The sequence below is a fragment of the Lutra lutra genome, chromosome 5 (genome assembly GCF_902655055.1).
Source record: "Lutra lutra chromosome 5, mLutLut1.2, whole genome shotgun sequence".
In the NCBI taxonomy this organism is placed as follows: Eukaryota; Metazoa; Chordata; class Mammalia; order Carnivora; family Mustelidae; genus Lutra; species Lutra lutra.
The window spans coordinates 55,578,586-55,598,186 of NC_062282.1; the positions used below are offsets into that span (position 1 = coordinate 55,578,586).

Below are 19,601 nucleotides of genomic sequence, written 5' to 3' on the forward strand. Positions count from 1 at the left end.
TGAAACTTATCGTACAGTAGTGTAAATTTTCTGAATTATAATATGAAACATTAAAGGTGTTTTCTTTTTCTTCTTTCTTTCCTCTTTCTTCTTTCTTTACACTTCTTACACTTCTTTCTTTACACTTCTTCCTAGTGTACTAGGAATCTTACATTCCCTGAGAAAATAGAATAACTAATATTTGGTAATTTTTTCAAAATTTGTCTCATTAATATTTAATACCTTTTATAGCAGTGAGGGTCTTGGAACTTTTCTCTGATACTTCTCTCCACACCCCCGCCCAACTTCAAGGACAAATTTCTAGAGTATTGTATGCATCTCACTATCCTTTACAACTCTTCAGTTTCCAAAATCTTAAACTTATTATCTGAAACCCTGTATCCTTCCAACCTTCCAGTTCCCTCAGTGGCACTGCTACCTACCCTAGCCATCATTCTTCCTCTCCTCTGCATCTCCACCTACTTACCCCATCCCGCACCTCCAGGGACCTAGAACTTTGACTTCCATTAATGAGTCAGTCTGTAGCTGGCTTTGCTTACCTGTTATCAAGTCCAGACATAGTCATTGCTTATTTCAACTGGGCTCTCTTTAGATTTTTTATTCTTTTGTTCCTCTTAGTTAACCTTACACCACAGAAAACTTGCCACTGAGAAAAGGAATCAGTCCAAGCATTTGATTTGTCTTTTTCTCATCTCAGCTGCTGAGGACTTCTAGAGAAACATTACATAGCCTCACTGATCAGGACCATCAAGGTTATGAATATAGAGTCTTCTGACTTAACTGCATTCTCTCTTTCTCTCTCTCTCTCTCTTTTTCCCTGGTTTTCCCAAGGAGTTTATTTGGGCAGACCTAGGACTGGGAGGCTCTGCATGTAAAAGAAGGTGTTGGGCCTCTTGCTGGTGAAGCGTGGCTTGCTGGCAGCTCAGGACCGGGCAGGACAGTGGAAATTTGATCTTGGAGTCATGGAACTGCTTGGCTGCCAGTGGGCACTTGCTGGCTGCATTCTCCTCCACCATCATGATCTGGATTGAGTGGGCCCAGACACAGTGCCATTCATCCATGTGTCAGCACTGGGAGACACTTCCTGCAGTGGTCAGGTCCTGGTCCTCTCAGTACATGTTGTGTTGCCACTTCCAGAGTCATAGCATAGTCAGGTGCCAAAGTTCTTCACCCGTAAAGTGGATTTCTTCAACACCTGTCCACAGGTAGACAATTTGTAGACAGTTTCCCCTGAAGACTTCAGTCTTCAGCTGAGATGCAAAGTACCAGAAGTGAAACTTGGCAATGCCATGATTAGGAGCAAAGATTCACCTGGATAGAGGATAGGAGTGTGCCTTTTGGAGGTGGGCAGGCATCACCACACCACCTTGTACTCTCACAATGTGGCTGAAGCCTTCAGGGTGCACTATCCGCTCTCACTGCCACCCATGAAAGGAAGTGTTACCTGGATTCTTAATAGTGCCTGATACCTCGTTCTTTCCTTTCTATTGGTTCCAGTTCTCTTTTTGTTGTGGCTGTTCCAGAGTTACCAAGCTACCAACCCGTACCCTCAACAGATGTCTTGGATTATTTCCTGACTGAGAAAAAAGTCATCAGTGATAAAATTTCTTACTGCCTTCTCCCTTTAGCATCTATCACAGATCCTTCACATTGGGCAATACTCTTTATCTCCCTTTCTCCTCCAATTTCAGAAATGAAATACCTTTTCCTTTTCAGGGTTAGTTCTCCAACTATGTTCTTGATATCTCTTTCTTCTATGTACTCTAGGAACTTCATTCATCAAATGTCTCCTCACTCTCTTGGATCTTCAAACACATCTTTCCCATGGACCCTTTCTTAAAGCAAACTAAAATGTTTACTTTTCCCTGTTGTTAAGTAATCTCTCCTGCAACCTTACATTTCCCCAAGTTAAATTTCCATCTCTGTCCCATTCACATTTATACTTTAAAAATAACTGAATTCCCCATCTCCTACTCATCAATTTGCCCAATGTAATCTGTCTTCTATTTTACCCATTTTCTCAAATACTCTTTTGAATACGGACTATCGTACTCCCTATTTGATAAATGAAGGTTTTGTTTTTTGTCTCACTTCAACATGGTCACAAAGTGGCATTGTTGGATCCTCATGTTTTCAGTTAGATTGTTTATATTCAATAAGAGAACATTATATTCTTAGCCATGAGTGCCAGGCCAGCTTCTAACAGTACCCAGGCTTTGGTGTTAGTGTCAGCCAGTTCCTGGATATTAAGGGGGTGATCTTCTCCTTCTCAACAACAATGATGGTGATGATGTCAATAACAAATGATAAGTGCATTTGATGCTTATATTGTTACTGTTTTAAATGATTGATAATATTAAAACCTTTTAATCCCCACAGCACTCCTTGCCAGGTACTGTGGCTTTCTCCATTTTGTAGAAATTAAGACACTAGAAGGGGAAATAACATAAGAGAACAACAAAGCTGATAATATTTAGAGAACAGATATATCAGCTATTTCTTACATACCATTGTATAGTTCCCAATTGTACTTGTCTCAGGAACTTGGCCTCTTATTTTGTGTTAGCTTCCTTGTGATTGTGTAACCAACAACTCATCAGTTCCTTTTCTTTCTTGCACCTGAATCTTTCTTGCATCCTGCCATAAGACATCTCTCTTGCCACTGAGGGCCACTTGGTATCTTTGCATGAGCAACCTAGGAAAGGCAGGGAGCTAAAGCTTTTGGAACAAATATTTAATGTTGCTGAGAGTTGGTGAGTATTCTCCCTTTCATCCTCCACATGGACTATTCTGAAATATGATAGTTCAAATGCCCTCTTAGAAGACTGTCCTACAATCAAGAGATCAAGTGTGTTTAACTTAATACTGAATATTTGTTCTCTGTACATCCTTGACTCACACAAATTTCTCTTCACTTCTGCTTCTCTGGAATTGTCCTTCCTAATAAACTGGTAGTATACAAGCTTTTATGCCAGGTTTTGCTTTTTGAAGAACTTAGGCAAATTGGATCCAAACTGTGAAAATTCCACCTGGATTGTCTATAGTCTGTTCTTATCATATAGAGCATAGAGGTTGACAACATTGGCTTTAGAAGGTAAATCTCAGTTGGAGTCTGGATATTGCCTCTAATGAGCGATGTGACCTTGAATAATTTATTTAATCTCTCTTATCCTATCTTAAAAACTAGGGGTAACAGTACCTATTTAAATAGTTCTATCTCCCTATCAAGGGTTATGACAAATTTAATAGTTTGCAGTGACTAGCACACTGTCTGACATATAACATGTAAATATTATTTTTTGTTATCATTATTAATATCTTTCAAAACTTGTTCTTTTTCCTTCATTCCAGTGTATGTAAACATTAACACCACCCAAATGAAACAAATTTTAAGGAAATCCTTGGCTCTTTCATCTGCTTCAACTCTTTCTCCTCCCAAACTTTCATCATATAATTGCTGAATAACTTAATAATTATTTTATTACTCAAATACTCTCTCATATCTATTCTTTATTAATCTTTCTATCCTTTTCCCAGTATCTCACCATAATTTGCAATAATAGTGTACCAAGTGAAATGATTTTTCTTGCCTACTCTCCTTGACATGTCATAGTCTATCCTTTACTTTCCTCAGTCTTTTAAAGCATATCCCCATTCATCACTAATACTACTGAATTGTAATTGATTACATATTTCTCTGTGACTCTAAAGGGTTTACCTGTCTTAGCAATATTGGTATTTTGGGATGTTTAATTATTTTTCATGGGGGCTACTCTTCCTTTTATTGTAATAGTACCTCTGGCCTCTACCTAGTAGATGAAGGTAGTGTCCCCTCCCCAGTGTGACAAAGAAAAATATCTACAAACTTTGCCACATGTCCCCTGAGGGTAGAACCACCCTGGTTTAGACCACTGCTCTAGAAAGTGAGTCCTGTTTAGAAAACTGCTCTAGAAAGTGAGTTCTTTACGGACTGGGGTTATGTTTTATTGACATATATCCCTAACACCAACCACAATGTTGGAAAAATGGTAAGTATTCAACAAATATTTTAATAAATGAATGAATGAGTCCTCTCTCCAAAGCATTTTTTAACCTCTAGCCACTCTTTTATCTATAGCTTTTAGCAGTTTGCTGTGCCTATGTCTGTTTCCCCAATTACAATATATGACTTCCTTATATCCTAAACCCCCACAGAATGAATGGAATACATTAAGTTCTCATTAAATCCTTATTCAGTTATATTTAATTATAAAATTAATGTCTATATAGTCCATGAATATGTTCAGGCCATGTTTTTCTCATTTTGAAGCTACTATATGATAACAATTGTATGCTCTCACATCTTGCATAACGTTACCTTTGTGAGACTTGTGGCAGCTATAATTAACAACTGTGTACCCAGTTGTTTAATATCTATCTCTGTAGGGTATTTGAGACTGAAGACAGTGGATACGTCTTTTCCCCTCCTCCCACATGGCTAACATAAAATTTGTGCAGAGTACATATTCAGTAAATCATAAATCTTTGTCAAATGAATTAATCGAAACAAATTCATGCTGTTTCTAAATGACATGGAAAACTTATGTACTTGGAGAATTTGGTTAATATACGTATCATGGTTCACTGATTTATATGATGCAGCATCTTTGAACCTATATTATGAAGTTTTAAAAAGTCTCATCTTTGTCAAATTAGTGAAAAAGTAATTTGCCTCTCTAAATCACTTCACAAAAGAGAGGACTTGAGGCCGTCATAAGTCAATACAGATGTTTGATATCCCAGACTTGCAATCTCCTGTTGCTCAGCATGTTCATTTTTTTCTGGTATTAATGAATTAGCCCAGAGATCTTAATTGACATAGTGACCTTGAAAACTCTAGAAAATGATCTCTTCTGCCAGCTTCATTATCTATGGCTTTATTAGCCAAGGAAATTTGACAATAAAACATGAAACAATCACAATTAATCTACATACAGATGCTATAAATTATACTTCTATCAAGTAAAAAAACAAAAAAACAAAAAAACAGTGTAATCCCTAACATTGGATTGCACAAAACATTTTAGTCTCATATTCCAAATATAAAATAAGTAGCTTTGTTCTGTTATTGTCTGAAACTACTTATTAACCCATACTTTTAAAATCTCAACAGTGAGTGTTTTATAAGAATTTCGTAGAACAGAATATTGTTTAAAGACTCTAAATTTAGTGTCTTTGAGGAATGTTCTCACATCAGAGGAAATCAGCATGCTGTCTTAAAGAACATTAAAACTAAGAGAGAAAAAATTCTCTTTTCATGCATATTGTTGTGTATTTTCTTTCCTTACCATGGTTTCCTGTTGTTCTCAGTAGGGATCCCAATTTTAGAATATGCGGTAGACATCTGTACTATAGAAGCTAAAACTAAAAATTGTTCGGGAGTAACTAAGATATGGCTTTTCGTTTGACAAGAAATTGGAAGCAAAGAAATCATAGTATACAGCCTGCAATAAATGGCCTCTAATAGAAGTTTGACATTTTTTTTAATTAACTGACTTAGAATTTTTTTGCTGGAAATATGCCAAAATAAATTTGAAAGTGATCCTAACCACAAGCACTCATATTAGGCACCTGTTGACTCTTCTATATCACACATAACTTAATGAAAAAGACCATTCTTTTTCACAAAAGTGTGTGACTATGTTTCTGACAAGGAGTAAAAATTACAAAAGTAACAAACTGGCTTTTTAACTTAAAAGCTACTGATACTTTTGTGGATATTTTATTTTAGCTAAAAGCATCTCTATTATATATGATTTTATTCCTTTTTAACTTATACTGAATACACAGATATTTTCCTGGACATAAAATGTGTTATTATTTTGTTGATCAATTGCCTGTGGAATCATATCCAAATCCCTGAGATAATAATGGTCATTCTTCTATCTACCTTTCTGATCTCATTCCCATTTGTCCCTTTGTTCCTGTCCTTATAATTCTATGCAGTATGAAAGCATGCCAAAACAGACAGTGTTTCTGGTTGTGTTACTCCCTGTGCCTAGAATGAAAACCCCATTGTTTGTCTCCCCAGAATATTATACCTTGCCTTTCAAACCTCATTTCGAGCCAACCTTATTTCCTCTCTGAAGCTATCATTGACTCTTCTAGGCAGGCTTAGCTGCTCATTCCCCCACATACTCAACTTCTTTGATCTCTGCCTCTGCCCACCCCCACCCCACTCTTCACTCTAGAACAATTATCAGATGTGTTAGTCTTAAAATCAATGGACCTGGTAGAGTCACTTGCTTCTGCACTGATGAGACCACATTTAGAAAATATCTTTAATTCTTGGCTATTATAGAGCAACATTGATGCATCAGGGTATGTTCAGAGAAGAAATGTATCTTAAAGCCATTATGTCATGAGCTTCCATTTATGCATTTATAAATTAGAAATAGTAGTATTGGCACTGTTATAAAAGTGCTAAAAAGTTATAAAACATAAAAATACTGTTAACTTGAAAAGTAAATTTTTATAAAAGTGTTCTATGCCTATTTACCAACTTTACTCTCCCTGTATTTACTGCCCACCATCTTGAAAAAATAGACTCCCCTGTATGCGTTTCCTTTATTTATAAACTTGCAGCAAAATTATTATTTTTTATTTTTGTTATTTTTTTATTAATTACTTTATTAACATATAATGTATTATTTACCCCAGTGGTACAGGTCTGTGAATCGTCAGGCTTACACACTTCGCAGCACTCACCATATCACACACCCTCCCCAATGTCCATAATCCAGCCACTGTCTCCATAACCCCCCTCTCCCCAGCAACCCTCAGTTTGTTCTGTGAGATTTAGAGTCTCTTATGGTTTGACTCCCTCCCAATCCTATCTTGTTTCATTTTTTCCTTCCCTACCCCCCAAACCCCCCACTCTGCCTCTCAAATCCCTCATATCAGGGAGATCATATGATATTTGTCTTTCTCTGATTGACTTATTTCACTCAGCATAATACCCTCTAGTTCCATCCACGTGGTTGCAAATGGCAAAATTTCTTTTCTTTTGATGGCTGCATAGTATTCCATTGTATACCACATCTTCTTTATCCACTCATCTCTTGATGGACACCTAGGTTCTTTCCATAGTTTGGCTATTGTGGACTTTGCTGCTATAAACATTAGGGTGCACATGCCCTTTGGATCACTACATTTGTATCTTTAGGATAAATACACAGTAGTGCGAAAATTGAGGGTAGCTCAATTTTCAACTTTTTGAGGAAGCTCCATACTATTTTCCAGAGTGGCTACACTGTCTTGCATTCCGACCAACAGTGTGGGAGGGTTCCCCTTTCTCCACAACCTCACCAGCATCTGTCATTTCCTGACTTGTTAATTTTAGCCATTCTGACTGGTGTGGGGTGGTATCTCATTGTGATTTTGATTTGTATTTCCCTGATGTCGAGTGATGTGGAGCACTTTTTCATGTGTCTGTTGGCCATCTGGATGTCTTCTTTGCAGAAATGTCTGTTCATGACTTCTGCCCATTTCTTGATTGGATTATTTGTTCTTTGGGTGTTGAGTTTGATAAATTCTTTATAGATCTTGGATACTAGCCCTTTATCTGACATGTCATTTGCAAATATCTTCTCCCATCTGTCAGTTGTCTTTAGGTTTTGTTGACTGTTTCCTTTGCTGTGCAAAAGCTTTTGATCTTGATGAAGTCCCAATAGTTCATTTTTGCCCTTGCTTCCCTTGCTTTTGGTGATGTTTCTAGGAAGAAGTTGCTGTGGCTGAGGTCGAAGAGGTTGCTGCCTGTGTTCTCCTCAAGGATTTTGATGGATTCCTGTCTCACATTGAGGTCTTTCATCCATTTTGAGTCTACTTGTGTGTGTGTTGTAAGGAAATGGTTCAGTTTCATTTTTCTGCATGTGGCTGTCCAATTTTCCCAACACAATTTGTTGAAGAGATTGTAGGCTTTTCTAGATGAGAAAACTGGCATTCAAAAAGTGAAGTGATTTTCCCCAGGTCTCATATTTGTAAGAAGGACTAAATTCTGGGTTCCCTGAATCACAGCCTGGGACTTTGTGATATATATACTCCTCATTAATGAAACAGAAAAATGGCAAACAAACAACAGAATGAAAAATAGAGAGAGAGAGATGTAGGAGATGGAGCAAATTATCCTGACAAGGAAAATCCAGTGCTCAACCACCAACAGAAAAGAGGGTGCAAAAGAAACAGTTATTGTAAAAATTAAAAGAGAATAATAAAAAGGGGGGGGCCTCTCCAGGTGACAGGTTAATATATATAACAGGATTGAAAGGACTTAGGCAAATGCATCAGATTTTGCCATTATGTGAATGAACAGCAGAATGTTTAGAAATATCATCTTGAAATGGAAAGGGTAATGATTTTTATTTAATTTAATTTGATAAGTCTGGCCAGGGGTTTATCACTCTTCTTAATTCTTTCAAAGAACCAGCTCCTAGTTTCGTTGATTTGTTCTACTGGTTTTTTTGGTTTCTATTTCATTGATTTCTGCTCTGATCTCTATGATTTCTCTTCTGCTGGGTTTCAGCTTTCTTTGCTGTTCTTTCTCCAGCTCCTTTAGGTGTAGGGTTAGGTTGCATATTTGAAAACTTTCTTGTTTCTTGAGAAAGGCTTGTATCACTATATACTTTCCTTTCAGGACTTCCTTTGCTGTGTCTCACAGATTTTGAACAATTGTGTATTCATTATCATTTGTTTCCGTGAATTTTTTCAATTCTTCTTTAATTTCCTGGTTGACCCATTCATTCTTTAGGAGGATGCTATTTAGTCTCCATGTATTTGAGTTCTTTTCAACTTTTCTCTTGTGATTGAGTTCTAGCTTCAGAGCATTGTGGTCTGAAAATGTGCAGGGAATGATCCCAGTCTTTTGGTACTAGTTGAGACCTGATTTGTGACCCAGGATGGGATCTATTCTGGAGAGTATTCCATGTGAACTAGAGAAGAATGTGTATTCTGTTGCTTTGGGATAGAATGTTTTGAATATGTCTGTGATGTCCATCTGGTCCAGTGTGTCATTTAAGGTCCTTATTTGCTCATTGATCTTTTGCTTGGATGATCTGTTCATTTCAGTGAGGGGGGTGTTAAAGTCCCCTATTTTATTGTATTATTGTTGATGTGTTTCTTTGATTTTGTTATTAATTGGTTTATATAATTGGTTGCTCCCATATTAAAGGCATAGATATTTATAATTATTAGATCCTTTTGTTGGACAGACTCTTTGATTATGATATAGTGTCCTTCCTCATCTCTTATTATAGTCTTTGGCTTAAAGTATAATTTATCTGATATAATAATTGCCACCCTAGCTTTCTTTTGATGTCCATTATCATGGTAAATTTTTTCCTACCCCTCACTTTAAATCTGGAGGTGTCTTTGGGTGTAAAATGAGTTTTTTTTAAGACAGCATATTGATGGTTTTGTTGTTGTTGTTGTTTTTTAATCCATTCTGATAACCTGTGGTCTTTTGATTGGAACATTTAGCCCATTTACATTCAGAGTAACTATTGAAAGATAAGAATTTAGTGCTATTGTACTGCCTGTAAGGAGCAGGTGACTGTTATTGTGTATTGTTTCTGTTCCTTTCTGGTCTACTACTTTTAGGCTCTCTCTTTGCTTAGAAGACCCCTTTCAATATTTCCTGTACGGCTGGTTTGGTGTTTGCAAATTCTTTTAGTTTTTGTTTGTCCTGGAAGCTTTTTATCTCTCCTATTTTCAATGATAACCTAGCTGGATATAGTATTCTTGGCTGCATATTTTTCTCATTTAGTGCTGAATATATCGTGCCAGTTCTTTCTGGCCTGCCAGGTCTCTGTGGCTAAGTCTGCTGCCAATCTCATCTTTTTACCATTGTATGTTACAGACTTCTTATCCCAAGCTGCTTTCAGGATTTTCTCTTTATCACTAAGACTTGTAAGTTTTACTATTAGATGATGGGGTGTTGACCTATTTTTATTGATTTTGAGGGGGTTCTCTGTGCCTCCTGAATTTTGGTGCTTGTTCCCTTTGCCTTATTAGGGGAATTGTCTTCTATAATTCACTCCAATATATCTTCTGCCCCCTCTCTCTTTCTTCTTCTTCTGGAATCCCTATTATTCTAATATTGTTTCATCTTTTTTTTTTTAAGATTTTATTTATTTATTCGACAGACAGAGATCACAAGTAGGCAGAGAGGCAGACAGAAAAAAATGGGGAAACAGGCTCCCTGCTCAGCAGAGAGCCCAATGTGGGGCTCGATCCCAGGACCCTGAGATCATGACCTGAGCCAAAGGCAGGGGCTTAACCCACTGAGCCACCCAGGTGCCCCTCTAATATTGTTTCATCTTATGGTACCATTTTTCTCCAAAATTCTCCCCTCATGGGCCAGTTGTTTGTCTCTCTTTTGCTCAGCTTCTTTATTCTCCATCATTTGGTCTTCTATACCACTAATTCTCTCTTCTGCCTCATTATCCTAGCAGTAAGAGCTTCCATTTTTTATTGCACTTCATTAATAGCTTTTCTGATTTCAGTTTGGTTAGATTTTAGTTCTTTTATTTCTCCATAAAGGGCTTTTAATTCTCCAGGCAGGTTTCTCTAATATCTTCCATGCCTTTTTGGAGCCCAGCTAGCACCTTGAGAATCATTATTCTGAAGTCTAGATCTGACATATTACCAATGTCCATATTGATTAGGTCCCTAGGCTTCAGTACTGCCTCTTGTTCTTTTTTTCATTGTGAGTTTTTCCACCTTGTCATTTTATCCAGATATGAATATATGAACAAGAGAATAAAATACTAAAAGGGTGGCAGAGACCCCAGAAAAATGTACGCTAACCAAATCAGAAGAGACCCCAAATTGGGGGGAGAAGAAAGGGGGTAAAAAATACACACACACACACACACACACACACTAGACTGGTGAATAGAACAGAGCCACCCATTTGATTTTTGGGTATATTTTGGTCTCTTAGAAGAAACTACCTCCCAAAATTTTAAGGAAAGAAAAACTTATATATATATATACAAAAATAAGCATAAACTCAATAAAGGAGTGGAATAAGACTGTAAAGATGAAAATTTTTTAAAAAAATTCTAGAAAAGTGATTGATAAGTTGGTTGGAAAAGGAAAGAAAAAAAAAGTGGCGAGAATATGCTCAGGCTGGAAACTAGAACAAAGCCCTGTGCTAGATTTAGGGTATATTTTGATCCATTAGAAGAAATTGTATCCCAAATTTTTTTGGGAAAAAAAAACCTTATATGTATATAAAAAATAAGGTTAAATACAATGAAGGCTAAAAAATGACTATAATAATGAAGGTTTAAAAAGTTTTGTTTTTTTTTTTAGAAAGGTATTGTTAAGATAAACTAGTTAAAAAACGTTAAAAGAGGAAAGAGGAAAAGTTTTTAAAAAATTAGAATAAGAAAAAAATAAAATTAAAAAAATTAATTTAACTTGCAAGACTAAAGGATCTTAGGGAGAAAGCCATGAATTCCATGCATTACTTTCCCCCAGCTCTGAAGTTCCACGGTTCTCCTTAATTGGTGAGCTTGGTCTTGGCTGGCTGTTCTTGCTGATCTTCTTGGGGAGGGACCTGTTATAGTGATTCTCAAATGTCTTTGCCTGAGATGGAATTGCACTGCCCTTGCTATTGTCCAGGCTAAGTAACCTGCTCGGGTTTGCTCTCAGGACCTTTTGTTCCCTGAGTGCTTTCTGTAGAGCTCTGGAGGATGAGAATAAAAATGGTGGCCTCCCAATCTCTGGCTTGGAGGAGCCAAGAGCTTGGGGCCTTATTCCTCAGTGTACCCTCAGAGAAAAGTGGTCAATCACTCCTGTCTCCCTAATCTCCAGACACGGTCCAAGCTCATGTGGCCTGTGTCTGAGCATTTCTGTTTCTGGCACACAGCCCCATTTGGAGTCTCCAAATCCAGCATATTCTTGCTGTGCTGCTCCTCTGGGGGAGAAACCTGAGTCACCCATGGATCTGCCAGTTGTGGGGTCCCTGCTCAAAGAGCAGTGGTCCAACTGTGCCACAGATCCCGGTTTAAGGTAACCCTGAGCTGAGAGCTCACTCCTTGGCTCTGTCTCTGTAGTCGGCTTCCCCACTCTGATACCTGAGAGCTCTGCCACACTCAGACACCCCAGTCTTTCTCTGACCCCGCGGGACCTGAAACCACTGTCCCCACGAGGACTCCACCCCAGCTTAGCCTCTGGAACAATGTCCCTCAGTGGAATAGACTTCTAACTAAAAGTTCCAATTTTGTGCTCTGCTGCTCTGTGGCTTGCCGGGAGCTGGCCCTTCCCCCCATGGTCTATCTTCCCATCCTTTTGGATTCACTTCTTTGCACATCCTACCTTTCAGAAAGTGGTCAATTTTCTGTTCCTAGAATTGCTGCTATTCTTCTCTTCAATATCCTGTTGGGTTTGTAGGTGTTCGGAATGGTTTGATACCTATGCTGAACTCCTGCAACCTGATATCATCTCAGTCTACTACTTTTCCTCCATCTTGCCTTCTTCTTTTTGTTATTATTTTTATCTCCTTCATTGTTAATATAAGCTTCTTCATGGCAGGAATTGGTGAAATTATGTTTATATCCTTCAATTCCATCACATGAATACTAAGCACACAATACACAATCTTTAAAAGAATATGAAGAAGAATTGAAATGAGTTTCCACCAAGGGAAAACACTATTGTTTTCTTTCAAATAGCCAACAGGCCCTCATATGGAATTTTGTTAGCTCTAAATGGTAGCACGAGAAAAGGCAGGTAGCTAATTTCATATCAGTACTGGAAAATAAGACTAAAAACTTTTAAAAGGGGGATACAAATGGTTTATTATCCCAATATCCAAATAAATTCTGCTAGTTGAAATACATGAAAGCAGTTCATACAAATGATTAGATATAGACGTAATTTAAAAGGTGTAAACTAAAAATAAAAGCCTAACCTTATATTTCTTAGAAACCGATCTTCACCATATTCTTCAAAAAGGTATTATTTTACATGAACATAGGTACATCCTTAAAATATTTTACACGGAAGGTATTCTCCCTATTCCCATTTATTTTGGGTGGGTCCCTCTCTCCCTCTTTTTCTCTGTATCCCCATTCTTTATTATTGGATATTATTGAGCTTATTAATATAAACAGTGTTATCATAAGCAGGATACTTTGAACTATCTTGGGGATTTTTTTCTAAAGATTTAATGTTAAAAGGAAACCAAAGATATAGACTACCATGAGGTAAAAATACGTTCATTGTGTAACTTTTCAGAGGCTTTTCTTTAAAATATTCCTGCATTGTTAGTGAAGTTAGTGAAACTAGACTAAATGGTTCCTAACAGCTCTTTATAATTCTAATATAAAATTAAAAAATGTTTGTTGCTATTTATATCAAGTAATTCTTCTCAACTTTAGCTTTATATTACAATCATCTGGAGAACTCCCCCACCCTCCCTTTTTTCCCCCATCTGGAGAACATTAAAAAAAAAATAATAATGCTCAATTATTATCCTGATGAAGTAAATCAGAATCTGTAAGGATCCTGATGAAGTAAATCAGAATCTGTAAGGATGGGTCTCAGGCTCTCTTAAATTTCCTAGAGTATTGTAATGTGCATTTAGTGTTGAGAATTACCGACCTAAAGTTTAAGTCATTAACATTGTTTATCAATAAGTTTGAAAACAAGAATGGCAGTAGCAAAGGTACAAGAACCTTACATAATTGATTTTCTTCTCTTATAGCAAAATGTGGGAAGTATGACAGTGATTTAAAGAGCAGAAACAATCTGGAGAGAATCTCAAACAATGTTGATACAGGACTTTGGTAAATGCTGGTCATTTTTTCAGAGCAGATACTCCTTTTTTCCAACTCTTTCTCTGCTGGTGCCTTATGGAGGAAGAAATGGTCCATATCTGCCTGCAGTCTTTCTCATTGTTATTCATTGGTCCACGGAAGCTGAGATGGGCATCTCAGTTTATTTAATCAGTGGTTCTCTACAAGAAGGTTAGGAATCATCTCTGTGTATCAGAACTGATATGTAGCAACATCCATCAGAACAGATTAGTAGGCTTCTGTCAAAGTAGATGCCATAGGGTAGAATGAAACCTGAAGCTAGGTTAAGTAATTGGGTTCTTGTTCAATAAAATTGCTTGTTTGTGCTGTGTAATGAAAGATCTTTAGTCCAATGGATGTCTGAATCCAAATACCCTTCGGATTTTCTGATGGATAAAGAGATAAGGGTGAAAGCGATTTAATTTAGAACTATTGAAAAACTTTAAAGAGATTAGAAAAAAATTGGTAAATGTACTTTCTTTTTAAAAATCAGGATTCTTTGTTACTTATCAGGGCTTTTTTTTTTTTTTTTTTAAATTGGCACTAAAGCTTTTTTGTTGGTTTTGTTTTTGTTGCTTCTTTTTCCCCCATTGCATTTGCCATCATTGACTGACCTTTGAGATTCAGGTTATAAAGAAGATAATGGAGAAACTGTTATTTCCCAGCCCATGTGGAGATAACCTGAATTTAGGAAGTGTTAACTCTTCGGATTTCATTGGAATGTTTTATCAAAGTTGTAGGCACAGCATTGGTAAATAGAACAAACCTTATATTTTGATTCAAGTGATTTTTTTTTCCAAAAAAGTCAATGTTCACTCATGTATCTAAGCTTCTTTTTAAAAATCAACATTTAAACCAGATTCTTTTAAGAACACACTTTAAAAACTTATCTAATTAAAAAATTCACATGAGCAATCAGAGTGGTGTGGAATAGTGGGTAGAATTTGGTGGAATGTATTAATCTCAGCAATAAGATCATTCATGCATTGGGTTTTTAAAAGAATTGTCCCAGATAATTTCAATAAGTAATTTGGGATAACAAATCTGTTTGGGAGACAAGAAATTAAAAAAGGCCTTTTTCTTTTTATTCCACTCATTTAACATGTGAGATAAAAGGTTTTTTTTTTTGGTGGGTTGGGGGGAAGGTTAGGGATACACAACTTGAAGGGCGGGGAATTCACAACTCAGAGGGAAAAAATTTTGTTAACTGAACAGGATCTATATTTAAACTTGCTGCACTACATGGCACATTCAGAGTATTTTGATCGTTGGTGCAAATCACATGCATCTTGGCCTCTCATCCTCTTACTTCACATCTAAATATCATACTCTAACTCTCCCATCAATAGGTAATCTACTCATTCATACTTTATCTATTTTTGTTCTTCTCTTGGGTTTCTTCCTTTTCCTTTCTCTCATCTGGAGATAGATTATGTTATACTATATTATATTAATCTCCAAGATCATTTGATGAGCCAGAATTATAACAAATAAATGCTCATTGAACTCAGCTTCTCTTCAGAGTTGCCTAGCAGGTCACATGAAACAGCAGAGCTAGGAAGTAAGAACACTGAGTTGAAGCAAAATTTCAACATTAAAAATTCATAAGTCTTGGCAGCTCCTAAGCACTTTAGAGATACCTTTTCTTTTAGCAGAGGGTCAAAGGCACAACAGATGATGCATAGCTGTGCTAAAGACAGGAGTGTCTCCTGATGAAAAACATCAGTCCCCACCTCTGGGAGGCTGTCATGTGACGGGATGAATTAGTAATACTTTTAAAAAGAGACAACTGTCTTCTGGAGAGTAACCCTCCTTTTAAAAAATTTAGGAGTTGGACTTCCCATTTATCTCTCAATGAAGAAGGAGACCTTCTCCATTTTCCCTGACTCACTCTTGACTTCATTTTAGAACTGACAAGTTTAAACAAGATGAGAATCAGATTGCCTCTGCCTATCTCATTCTTTGGCTCTAGCCGACAATGTAATTAATGTTGCTGTAGGAAAAAGAAAAAGCATTCCTGATGAGAACTTTTTTCTCTGTCTTTTGCAGGCACATTCTTAAGTGGGTGAGTAGTTTTTTTGACACATTAGTGGGGGAGGTATTGCACACAGATGTCCTTGATGATTTTTTTGTGTGTATATTAATTTATAAGTTAGGCCCAAACTACATTTGTCTTTTATTCTTTTCATGGCACACACAGAGGTTAATAATTACCATAGTGTAAAAAAAAAATAAAAAGGTAACATCCAAAACATACACATGCACATGATTTCTTCTGCTGCTTCCCTGTAACATATGATTCTTTAGCATGTTTGTTTTGGGATATGTTTCTGGGGAAATTCACTATAGCTAAGTGCTAGAATTATACCAATAGCTATCAGGCTGCTACTATAACTAGTTCCCCTCAGTTCAGGTCTTTTTACATGTTCTTACCTAGACTATCAAAATTGTCTCGCAACATCATTCCTACAGATTGTAGTAGATTTCCCATCTTCTCTTGCAAGTTGGGTTTCCTTCTCAGTATCCTTTAATTTATCTTTCTTACATACCAAATAAATTGTGAATGCTTTATTTTGGCACTCAGTTGTCAATAGCTACACCCATATTTGAGTTCCTATCCTGATGCTTTTATATGCTTCAATTTCTGGTCTCTAATTAAGTTATATACATGGAAATATTCAGACCTCACCCATCATATTCAATCAACATGGATTGTTTTTATAACCCACCTACTTACTGTAATTCTTCTCATTTATCAAGACCAAGTTTTAGCGCCATTGCATCCATAACTTCTTCCCCTCATTTATATTCTTCTCAATGTCCTTGCCTACCATCCACTACCACCATGGGGACTCTATCATAATTAACTGCTAAAATATTTTCTATATTTGTTCCTGTACTATTGTGAATGCAGAGTACTTTGTGATATATTTATTCACATGTATACATGTATATCTGTCTGCCTTATAAGGACCATGAAATAGGAATAAAGACTTTGTACCTAATATACTCTCTACTCAACTCTTTGTAGATATATGAAATGGTTTAAATACTTGTTATAGAGAATACATATAAAGTTTGTTCTTATATTTATTTTTTAAAGGACTGATTAGATTATTATGAAGAATGTACTGAGAATGCCTCGGATGCCTTCTATAGATAAACTTACTTTCTGTTAAGAAGAGAAACCGGTATCTGTTTTCATAGGGAGAATATTTTCTTTTTTTCTTGGTACCAACCAATAATGGGAAACACTTCAGCCGTCCATTTTTTAGTCAAAAGTAGAATGGTGTTATTTAATCATGCATTAATTTGTTGTCTCTGAACCCACAAAGTAGGTGGTTTGGCTATGTACAGTCGGTGTAAGATGTTATATATGTTCAAGTTTGCAGATGAGGACCATTAGAATAAGTCCTTTGGGATCCCAGATATGTGGCAAAAACTTATCATACAAATAATTAAGGATGCAAAAGAAGGAAAGTATAGAAAGGTATTGATGGTTTTAAATGTAAGCTGTCTTCCATTGAAATTGATGCCATACTGTTGTTTATAGAACTCTATGTAGAATAAAATTCCAAAATTCTTACTTTGTGATCATAATTATATTTTGAAATGATTTTTCTTTATAATAAGAATCAATATTTGAACTAGTGGATCCTAAGTATGCTTAAAATTATTTAAGGATTTGTAAGTTGGAAAAACTGAGGAATATAATAGGCATGAATCACTCTTTCTGTTTTAGTTTTTATGAAATATATTTGATGTTTACTATAAGCTTATTGTAAGTAGTAATTTTCTCCTGCTATAACTAAGGGAATATATAATTGATAATGTATGTAGAATTTTCAGTAAAAATGATTAACCAAATCATCTTAGTACATATATTCTGCATATAATTTAAAATTTCCATTTGCATGGAATGAGGGTATCACAGGATTCATATCATATGGCTATAAAATACCTACTTAATGTTATCTAATCTTCCATCAAAAGCTTGTTTAGTTTTACTTTTTTTAAATAGAAGTATCTTTATTTTAATAGATTTAATTATATTATAAATTTATACAAAAAATAAATTATTCATTGAGTTAATGCAAATAAAGCACTTAGCAAACTGTTTTCTGCAAAGTAAACAGTAAATGTTTCTCATTGCTATTAACATTATTTTCATAGCTAAATATTACAGCATATAATTTATTTAATAGATCCCCTATTAATGGACATTGCCCCTAAAATTTAAATTGAATTTTAATTGAGTGTTCTCAATTACATTTCTGACTTTAATTGAGCTTCCTTTTTTTAAATTTTTTAAAGATTTATTTATTTGACAGAGAGAGAGAGAGAGAGAACACAAGCATGGGGAGTGGGAGAGGGAGAAGCAGGATCCCTGCTGAGCAGGAAGCCCAATGCAGATGCATTGGATCAATCCCAGGACCCTGGGATCATGTCCTGAGCCAAAGGCAGAAGATACTTAATGAACTGAGCCACCCAGGCAACCCTAATTGAGCTTTCTGATTCAAGTTGTCTGGCAAATGAACATACTGTCCTCAGTGTTTCAAATAGTGTGTGATAAAATATGATATACTATTCTTAAAAACTCTACAAAAAATAAATCCATTTTTCTTTGATGATTCAGTAATCTCTTTAGGGATTATCCCCTCTAGGTTCACTATTTTGACCCTGAGTTTCCATTTTGCTATTGGTATATGCAATTATTAATACATATTTTTATTAGGAAATATTTTTATTTATTAAATATTTCTATTAAGAAATATTTGCAGAGGGGTGCCTTTGTGGCTCTGTCATTAAGTGTCTGCATTTGACTCAGGTCATGATCCCGGTGTCTTGGGATTTAATGATCCCAGTGTCCTCCAGCTCCCCCTGCTTGTGTTCTCTCTGTCAAATAAATAAATAAAATCTTAAAAAAAGAGAAATATTTGCAGAGAAGAAAAAGGTCTTTCATAAAGATAAATAACATGAATTAAACCTTAAAAGCCATCTTTTTATTATTCTCCATTTGGCTCATGTGAACTTGTGATCAAAAGTGAGAAGCTCCCTACTCACAAGGAACATATATATAGTCTAGTGTGGGTAACATATTAAATGAATAACCACTAAAAATTCATGTTCTTATTATATCTCCCTTCCTAATCAGTTCACTAAATAACTTTGTTATAAAATTAAACTTTCAGAGATTCCTGTGTTGGCTTCCACAGACCTGACCACCACTAGGGTAGAGAGGTAAAATTGAATTCTTCAGCTTGCACTTTGGTGAATCAGCCGTATTGAACCACATCTTCTTTGAACCATAGCCTTCAATAGCCAACAAACTAATGCTGCTGTGCCAGATTTCCTATTGGTATTTAGTTCTATTCCTGCCCTCTGTGCTATAACCACAGGTCTAAAAGCCTAATGATCCTTGATCAACATTGAATCCACCAATGAGAACGAAAGACTAGTAAAAGGCACATGTTTGGGTTTCAGCAGATAGAAATTTTGCATCCCCTGTGGCTTTCCCCAGTGGACTTCCTGCCTTGTTATTACAACAGCTGTGACTTTTAGGGTCCAGATACTCCAGAGCTAGTAAAGACTTTCCCTGACCTCACTCCTACAATGCATTGAATGGTCTTGTAAATACTTAATACCCTATATTGAATCATTTTTTGTGAAGTACCTAGAATAGTTTTGTTTTCCTGATTGACCACAGAATGATAATTTAATCTTAAATATTTAACAGCCAAATAGTTAAATTTTGCAGCA

At 36.1% G+C, this 19,601-nt stretch overlaps 1 pseudogene; it reads right to left on the reverse strand.

The window, feature by feature from the left end:
- Window positions 1-835: 835 nt before the first annotated feature.
- On the reverse strand, window positions 836-19,137 carry LOC125101148 (60S ribosomal protein L18a-like; annotated as a pseudogene).
- Window positions 19,138-19,601: the final 464 nt, after the last annotated feature.